At 34.7% G+C, this 10,053-nt stretch overlaps 2 non-coding genes across 2 annotated transcripts; both read left to right on the top strand.

The window, feature by feature from the left end:
- Positions 1–7,799: 7,799 nt before the first annotated feature.
- On the top strand, positions 7,800–7,881 carry TRNAS-AGA (transfer RNA serine (anticodon AGA)). Its single transcript has one exon. It is a non-coding gene; the product is annotated as a tRNA-Ser (tRNA).
- Positions 7,882–9,671: 1,790 nt separating this feature from the next.
- Positions 9,672–9,753, top strand: TRNAS-AGA (transfer RNA serine (anticodon AGA)). Its single transcript has one exon. It is a non-coding gene; the product is annotated as a tRNA-Ser (tRNA).
- The last annotated feature ends 300 nt before the right edge of the window (positions 9,754–10,053 follow it).

The raw sequence follows: 10,053 nt of genomic DNA, 5'->3' as shown, positions 1-10,053 counted from the left end.
TTATACAATAGACTCAGATTACTTTCATTCTTTGAACAGAACTATCCATGTTTTCCTTTAGCTGAGAGCTGTCAGTGTCTTTTGGGCACACCAAAGCTAAACTAATGGATATGGGAATCGAATTAAATTGCTACATTTTTTTACATATTACGGCGATTTCTTGACCTGTCTCACTTCTCCCAGCTGTGGACCTTAGTGAGCCGTGAGCTCACCACAGCCAAACGGCTGGATAACGGAGTTTAATTGCCCGCATTAACCCTTCCAGCTGCAGATCACTCCGGCCGATTCTTTAAACTGCCATTATCAATTCGAGGGGCTGATGATAATACGTCGAAAATTCAAACGGGATTGGGGTTAACTAGATTAGTCTTATGGCGAAAGATTGGCCGCGGTTTTGAATCTTAATTATTGAACTACTTCTTGAGACTTCAGAGCAACGCAGGAGAGATAGTTTTGCTTACTTTTCAGTCTTAAACCTGCATTTAATTATCCAAAATTATTTAAAAATAGCAGACTTGGGGCCCCGAAGCGAAAATGGAAAACAAATTACTTAAGTTTAAAACAAAAACCGACCAAGTGCGAGTCGGACTCGCTCACCGAGGGTTCCGTACAAACCTGCAAGGTTTACAAAGTTCGTTCATTACGACAATCGAGTCATAACTATGGTATTTTTATTGCAAAATGAAATTCATAAGTTTATATTTATTAAAAAATATATATTTTGTAATGTAACTAAAAATTTAAGGTTTTCGGAATTTTTCCTTCATGTGTGCTATAAAACGTTGCTTCATGCCAAATTTCAAGATTCTAGGTCGACTGGAAGTACCCTTTAGNATCATTAGCTTACTTTATTCGCCAATTAAAACAACAGTAACTCATTCCAAATCTTAAACCCAATGCAGTTTAACTCGTGAAACTAATTTCGAAGTGCCGACCCAAAGATTACAAGTCGTTAAGCGCTCAACATTCCGCTTTTCAATTTAACCAACAAAGACACAACAGATCATGTAAAAACCCGGCATTAGGACAGCCCAAGACTAAACAGCCACATCACTACACTGAGAAAAGTGTTTGGTTTCCGCTTACACAAAAATAGTGACATCCGAACTGAGTGTTAACCTATAACCAAACAAAACCAAGTTATGCTCATTAAAAATGTGTAAAATAGATTTTATTCCAGTATTAACCTCCAGTTTGCAAGTTTTTTTTTTGTTTAAGCAGTAACCAAACTAGTTTTTCAGTGTTATAAAATTTACAAGTATTTTTTAGGTAATAATACATGGGGTACCTCTACAGTACGGTACTTTTGGATAGTAGTCATGTTATTACTGAAATTAAAAGAGTTTTATACAGTCAGTATATTTTGGACACACCATAGCTAAACTATATTATACAATAGACTCAGATTACTTTCATTCTTTGAACAGAACTATCCATGTTTTCCTGTAGCTGAGAGCTGTCACTGTCTTTTGGGCACACCAAAGCTAAACTAATGGATATGGGAATCGAATTAAATTGGTACATTTTTTTTACAGATTACTGCGATTTCTTGAACTGTCTCACTTCTCCCAGCTGTGGGCCTTAGTGAGCCGTGAGCTCACCACAGCCAAACGGCTGGATAACGGAGTTTAATTGCCCGCATTAACCCTTCCAGCTGCAGATCACTCCGGCCGATTCTTTAAACTGCCATTATCAATTCGAGGGGCTGATGATAATACGTCGAAGATTCAAACGGGATTGGGGTTAACTAGATTAGTCTTATGACGAAAGATTGGCCGCGTCTTTGGATCTTAATTGTTGAACTACTTCTTGAGACTTAAGAGCAACGCAGGAGAGATAGTTTTGCTTACTTTTCAGTCTTAAACCTGCATTTAACTATCCAAAATTATTTAAAAATAGCAGACTTGGGGCCCCGAAGCGAAAATGGAAAACAAATTACTTAAGTTTAAAATAAAAAAGTAACAGACTCTACTAACAGCTAAGTTAATCTCTGTAACCGATTTTGTTATTATTCATTACTCAGTTTTCAAGATTTTTTTATGCAGAACAAGGCACTCCATTACTAATTCTCATGAACTGAACTCCAACGAACTACTGACCATCAGTTGATGAGAATCAAATCTACGAGTAGGTTTGTGATCGTTATTCATCTTACTTTCGCACGAATCGGTACATACTTTGAGGGCGCCATGNTGGCACTGCCACACCTTTCAGCTTCATACCTCCACGCGTTCCTGAGAAAAAGGGTCTTGACAGACGGACGGACGGACAACAAAGTGATCCTATAAGGGTTCCGTTTTTTCCTTTTGAGGTACGGAACCCTAAAAAAGTAACAGACTCCACTAGCAGCTAAGTTAATCTCTGTAACCGATTTTGTTATTATTCATTACTCAGTTTCCAAGATTTTTTAATGCAGAACAAGCCAGGAATTAATTACTAATTCTCATCAACTGAACTCCAACGAACTACTGACCATCAGTTGATGAGAATCAAATCTACGAGTAGGTTTGTGATCGTTATTCATCTTTCTCGCACGAATCGGTACATACATGAGGGCGCCATCNGCGCCATGATCACGTTTACAAAACACGTGCGAACGTCTTTTATAAACTTCTAGCACAATATCCATCAAAAAACTACTCGTGTGAAGACAAACAGTCAAGCTCGGATATGACGCGACATTAATATCGGACGAGGCGTCAGTCAAACGGAGCATCAATATCCTCCTTATCTGGCCACACCAGCCCGAGCCGATATTCCTCATTTTTTTGCTGGCAACACATGTATTCTATTGCCTTTAAAAGAATCAGTTTCAAAGTTATTCATACATTTTTAACACATACTCGTACAATTTAATGTCAATTAACTTAAATTTAACTAATTGCCATAGGACATTATCTGTCAGATATTCTTTGGACTAAGGGGCAAGCGAAAATTCAATGTATAAGAACACGGACATAGGTAACTAAAAGAGGGGATACCTTAAAAACGGAAACTTTAAATTACTTTATTGTTTTATAATTTAATATTGTTATACTCTGTGTCGCAATTCATCATGCTGTGTGTATACAATTAGGTTGTCAATCTAGCTCTTAACTACTAACCATGTGTACTTAAGTATCTACTAACAAAACTCGATTGTCAACTGTAGTATATACCTAATAAATAAATAAAAAAAATGAAGTACTCGTACATACATATTTAATATCAATCAGTACTTAAGGCGAACTTAATGCCATAGGACAATCTCTGCCAGTTATTCTTTGGACGAAGGGAAGGGGCAAGCGAGAATTCAATGTATAACAAAACGGACATAGGTAACTGAAAGAGGGTAACCTTCAAAAAAATACTAAGCACTTAATAACGAATCATAGTGACATTTCATTAGATCCAAATGTACCTACATGATGCAATAAACATTTATGACTATGACTATTTTAATATTTCATAGGTATTAAAATAGTCATAGTTGGTTTATTTTTTTTTTTTCATTTCTATTGAATTGCCGGAGTTTTTGAAAATTATTTAAGGGTTATAAAATAAAAAGATGTGCATCAAACTATAAGGATATTTTTGAAAGTAATGGAATTNTAAAAAAATGAACTACTCGTACATATTTAATATCAATCAGTACTTAAGGCGAACTTAATGCCATAGGACAATCTCTGCCAGTTATTATTTGGACGAAGGGGCAAGCGAGAATTCAATGTATAAGAAAACGGACATAGGTAACTGAAAGAGGGGATACCTTCAAAAAAATACTAAGTACTTAACCCACTTGTTACTAGCGTTCTTTTAAAAGAACGCTAGTTTTTACATAAATATTTTTACTAATGTGGGTAGTGTAAACAATTTATATATGCAACATTTGAAAGATGAGGTGTGTCGCAGTACTGTCCAAGTCTTATAAGTACACTGTCGTAAATAACTATAAAGTTTTGGAGCGATTGTTTTGAGATAAATTTATCATGACTGATTTAAAGTAAGTGATAGAAAAAGTGAATTCCGTAACAAGTGGGTTAATAACGAATCATAGTGACATTTCATTAGATCCAAATGTACCTACATGATGCAATAAACATTTATGACTATGACTATTTTAATATTTCATAGGTATTAAAATAGTCATAGTTGGTTTATTTTACTTTTTTCATTTCTATTGAATTGCCGGAGTTTTTGAAAATTATTTAAGAGTTGTAAAATAAAAAGTTCTGCATCAGATAAAAGGATATTTTCGAAAGTAATGGAATGATACGAAAAATCATATTTCTATTCAGAATCCAAAAAACTGATGTATGCATCCAGGCTAATAGTCACCATATTTGCCGAAGGCTATGTAGTGCAGAGCGGCGTAGTCGTTCTTTTTGGTTAGGAAATATGCTACACACCGGATCAGCTATATTCTTCTCGTCAATTCCATAAATGCTCGTATCTTTTCTACGAAACTAGGACAATTAAGGTAAATAAAGCTTTATACATTTGAAACAATGTTTATTCAGATAAATACGGGAGAATAGAGAGTAGACAAAGTTTGCGTTAATGTAAAATACCTATGTTACAAGTCAATTTATTCATAGTCTTAAGTTGAATTGACCCTTAGAACAGAACCACAATATTATGGTATACCTCATTCTGTGTTTCTTCTGAAACTTTTAGGCACCTACACCATTTTCATTCATGTTTATCGTTTAATTATTTCATGTAAGTTCCTCGTTTCTTAGTATATATTAAACCATGGACCATAAAAAAGTCTTACAATGGCAACGTAACTTAACAAACAAAGTATTCCCAGAAGTCCTTTATAGTTTTAACAGAACAAAAGATGTTTGATGATATTTCACCCGGCGCCATCAATCCCCCCTTATCTGGGGCCCGCAGCGCCCCCCATTCCGGCGTGGAGGGACGCCGGATTTTTTAACGTCACCCGAATTATGTGCCGGCGTTAGTCAATGATCGTATCGGTAGACGAATATTGTTGTAACACCTGAGAAATTGAAAATCTTGCGGGGCGATGCGATAAGGATTCTGTTTTTTACCTAAGGAATTTATTGTGCACTTGTATTGAAAAAGGGTCAAATCATACTTGTAGGTGACTTCTTAGTATGATATCAACAGTGTCTTAAAATAAATTCAAATTCAGTACATAGGCCCTTTCCAGGGCACTTACACGTCCCAAATATAGCTTGCATTACCTACATAATTAATTTACAATTTTATTCATTTTTGCATTGACTACTTACTACAAATAAGTAAGTTTATGTTGAGATTACTACGTGTCCTGCTGAGAGCGCCACATAGCAAAGTGAATAAAATATAAATAAATAAATATCCTTGGACATTACACAGCTCCTCTAGTCCCAAACTAAACAACGCTTTTACTATGGATAGGTACTAGACAACAGTTATAAACATACTTAAATAGTTTTTTAAGAATAAACCACTATCTTAAAATAAAAAAGCCATATTTTTTAAATATTTTTTCTCGACTGACCGAGCTGACCTAACTTTCAGGTACCTAACTAATTATTATCGGTCTTGTACCAGCCTTTTTAATACCTTAATTAGATTGTAAAATATTGGGTCTAATTATGCCTGCTAAGCTATTAATATTATGTTTTAAGCAAATAAATGTATTCTTATTCTATTCTTATTAATATCCACTAGTTTTTTTCTGGACGAGGGTTATGTAGCGTTAAATTTAATTAGGCTTAACATTTTCTTTAAACATAACTAATTTTCTAATAATATTTTTACATAACTGATTTTCTTATAATTACATAATATTTTTTATAAATATACCTAGAATCAAACTCAAATATACTTCCAACAAATGCCATTCATATTAAAATACAATAGGTAACTGTAAATATCTTCGAACATCAAGACTTTACGCTAACCTACGGGATATCACCCGATGACACTCTATGGTAGACATATTCAACTAGTTCTTTAACTCATACAACCCATAAGAATAAGCCATAACGAGTCAATAGTCATCTGAATCTGACCAAGCATGCTCTACCGTAACCACAGCAAGAAATTTTTATTAAAAATTTAATATGTGTTTTGTGCCCCATAAATTAATTGCAACTAAACCACATCGTTTAACATTTATTACACAAGTTAAGACGTCCACATCCAACCCAAAACGGTGATTGTTAATTCAGGACGGCCTCGACCGAGCTACATTTAATTCTGCGCCACAGACGCCTTGCAATCAACAAAGGTTCGCGCAAAGTTGGCGGCGAATTGGTTAAATTTTCATAGTTCACGTATGAATTTGAGTAATTTCGGACTTACGCTCCGCTCTAGGGTCGACACTCGATAGTATTTTAAAGAAATTAACTAAATTTAATGTAAACTAGCGGCCGCCCGCGACTTCGTACGCGTGGATCCCGTTTTACCCTCTTAGGGGTGGAGTTACGTAAAATCCTTTCTTAACGGATGTCTACGTCACAACATCAGCCTGCATGCCAAATTTCAGCCCGATCCGTCCAATGGTTTTTCGTTGATAGATGTCAGTCAGTAAGTCAGTCAGTCACCTTTGAGTTATATATTTATTTAGATTTAGTTAATTTCTTTAAAATACTATTGCATAAAGCGCAGGTTCGAATCCCATCGCCGCTCGACTATTGTGATGGGCCCACTCGTAACACAAGCATATTTAGCTTACACGAGGGGCTAACGGGACTATTAGTAATTTGTGCAATACAAATTAATATAATCTTTAAAAAAAATCTAAGTAAGTTTCAGTATCCCATTGTAGAGTTTATCATTCATCGGTAGTTGTTTCAAAGAAAACAATACGAGCATTAGTTAACAGCCCTATTAAACTCAGTTCTAATAATAAAATTAGTCACGTTTAACCCAAACTGCTTTGGGGTGTTTGACTTGAATACCATTTTGTGGTTGAATGAGTTTGTAAAACTCCCAACTACACCGATTCGAAAGGCATTGAAAACATCACTTCAACGTTTGTATAATTTGATTCAATTTTGAATCCAAAGTTACATTGTGAACATAAAATAAACTGAATTAGTCAAAAATGACTGTTGAATTTTATTTTAATTAGTCTTTTCACATCTCATGTTATCACAAATATAATATTGTTGAACTATTATTTATAGAGAAGGTGTTGTAAGTTAATTGCTTTCATAAAATAGGTGTATATTGACGGATTGCTAACGGATAATATTAATTGATACATAAAACCAAATTATATAATCCATGATAAAAAAAGTGCTTTATAAATGTAACTTATAGCTCATTTAACTTGTGATAATTTATAGAAAACAAGAGTAAATAAGTTTATTGAAACAGTTGCATTAATTTATTTTATGTTAAGTTTAAAATAATGTCTATTTATTTGCAAAATTACATACTCTATATAACTAAGTAGGGCACAATTAAGTTTTGATCAGTATTTTGGCACTAAAGAACATCAAAAATAATTTCAAAAAAAGGTAGCCAATTAATTATTTTTTGATATTTCTGATCCGCGGAACGCGCCGCTGAAAGTTCTGCCCCCACTGGGAATCGAACCCTGGATCTTAAAACTAGACCACAGAGAAGTTTTATTACTAGGAAGCGATCTCTTCCAGACTTGACTTACCTGGACAGTGAATTTATTAGGCTGAGTTGCACCACCTAACTTTGACCGTAACTTTGACGATAACCGGTGCTTTTTGTACGGTTTTTGACAGATTTTTGATGTTTGTCAAAGTTAAAGTAAGATGGTGCAACCCAGCCTCAATCTTGAAAAAAAGAAGTGACTTGTCGTATCTATAGTAATCGTAACAGCAGTCGTGGCCGAGCGGTTAAGGCGTCTGACTAGAAATCAGATTCCCTCTGGGAGCGTAGGTTCGAATCCTACCGACTGCGAACTTTTTGCATTTAATTATTTTATGATAATTTGTCAATACATATTTCCTGATCATCTTGGGCTGAAAACCTGCTAATCTTTTTAGTGAGTATTTGAAAGACATTATCTTTAAAGCGACAGATAACTCTTAAATAATGTTTTTGGAGAAACACTAAAAATGTAGAGACTAAAACGTATTTAAAAAAACCTAGTGTAGCATATGAATGTACTCGTGCATAGCTTTTACTCGTACACTAATGGTGTCTTCTAACCTACAAAATATCTTAGTAGACCGCAAGAGTACCTGATAAAATCACAACAAAATGCGCAGTTATTAACATTTCCGTGGAGCCTGGTGCCCTGGCTCAAATCTAGCCCATTTTTGCATTCTTGAACATGACGATAAAATCTTTGAAAAGGTATTCTCAGTAAATAAATGTTAGAAAGGGCTCTTAAATAGTCTTCCGAATTCTCTTTTTTTACATTTACTAAGTCTTCTATAATTCTCTCTACCATACGTTGCCCTTTCACCGAGACTGTATCACTCTACAATCCGATCGGAGCGCTTATTTGCCAAGCCCCCGATAACGAGGTCGGAGTGAAAGTTGTGCGTATGAGTCACTATTTTAATGAGCACTGGTATCTTTCATCAAATTTTGATACGAGCAGTATTTGGTACTGTTATATTTGGAGGTTACATTAATGCCATTTTAAGCCAAACGTAGTAAATTGGGGAAATAAAATAAATAAATCATGAGTACTAATCTTATAAAATACATTTTCATAGTAATTGAAAGATAAATAGATAAAATAAAATAAAGTTTTGCCAGTGCAAAGCTTTATTTTATTTTCAGTCAGCTCAGCTCAGGTTTAGCTATGACACTAGTTTTCATAGGGTTATGGGATACAAAAATTACAACCGGACATACAGATTATTATATTTTTGAATGATATTCGAAGATTATTTATTTATTCACCGAGATAGTGTGGTACAATAAAATGTGGTCTTAGGTTATAGAGGAGTGCAGCTTATCTCATCAGCGCAATGAAAAATTATATACATTGTTACAATCATTCAAAACAATCCTGTAGGTATGTTTAATAATATCTATTGAATTTTATTATTAGATTTGTTTTAATTAAGCTAAAGCTAACCAATACCATAACGAATCCTACATTGTATATATTGTAAATAACAACAGCTACTAAAAATGAAAGCACTATCAATAATATCTATGCAATTTGCAAGCAATTTGTGTATTTGTAAGCTTTTTGTTTTCCGAATACCATTTTACCGGCATTTACATTATGTAAATAAATAAAGGATTACAAAATGAAAAGTGTCGTTTATATTAATTTGTTTGTTTGTAAGGAGTAGATCTTTCTGCAATACCTTTTTTACTTTCGATTTTTTAAGGCCGCGTGGCCATACCACCATGTCGAGACTACAAAGTCGTCTACGATTGTGGGTTTGAATTCCACTAGGGACACATCATGTTAGTGTAATGATTACGTACAAGCATGATACCGTTATTTATCACAATCCGTTGAGTACCTACCTAGTTTTAATTTAGTTTAGAAACAATATCAGTCAGCGTCAAATAGTTCGTGATACCCAAAAAGTTGATACACAACCTTATTCCAATTTGATTGTAACAAAGACGTGTTGCGAAGTTTTTGGCTACTTTGGGTGTCACGAACTATTTGACGCTGACCGTACCGTCATCATCGTTTAGTAGGTCAATTTTCAATTCAAGGTGAAAGTAATTAACGTATCTACATACGTTTAGGTTTGTAGAAACTTGTATCAGCAGTCGTGGCCGAGCGGTTAAGGCGTCTGACTAGAAATCAGATTCCCTCTGGGAGCGTAGGTTCGAATCCTACCGACTGCGAACTTTTTGGATACCATTTTTGGACGAGAGTGTAGTAAATAACGTTTTACCTACTATCTATTAGTTTTTATATTTGCAACTGTCCACATTGCATGTCGTGGCAGCCTTTAATTAAGACAGCACTTAGTTTTAAGCACTTATAGTTATAGTAATTTCACGTATGAATTTCATAAAAACAAAACTCTACTAACGGGGGTAGTATTATGCTAATAACTAAGCCTACAAGGTGGACCGACGACATCGTAAAGGTAGCAGGGAAGCGCTGGACGCAGGCCGCTACCAATCGATCAACATAGAAAG

The sequence above is a fragment of the Ostrinia furnacalis genome, unplaced genomic scaffold (genome assembly GCF_004193835.3).
Source record: "Ostrinia furnacalis isolate ACB-3 unplaced genomic scaffold, ASM419383v2 OfSCF0415, whole genome shotgun sequence".
NCBI classification, from domain to species: domain Eukaryota; kingdom Metazoa; phylum Arthropoda; class Insecta; order Lepidoptera; family Crambidae; genus Ostrinia; species Ostrinia furnacalis.
Note: the sequence above shows the minus strand (reverse complement) of the source record. Positions and strands in the feature narration are given on the sequence as shown.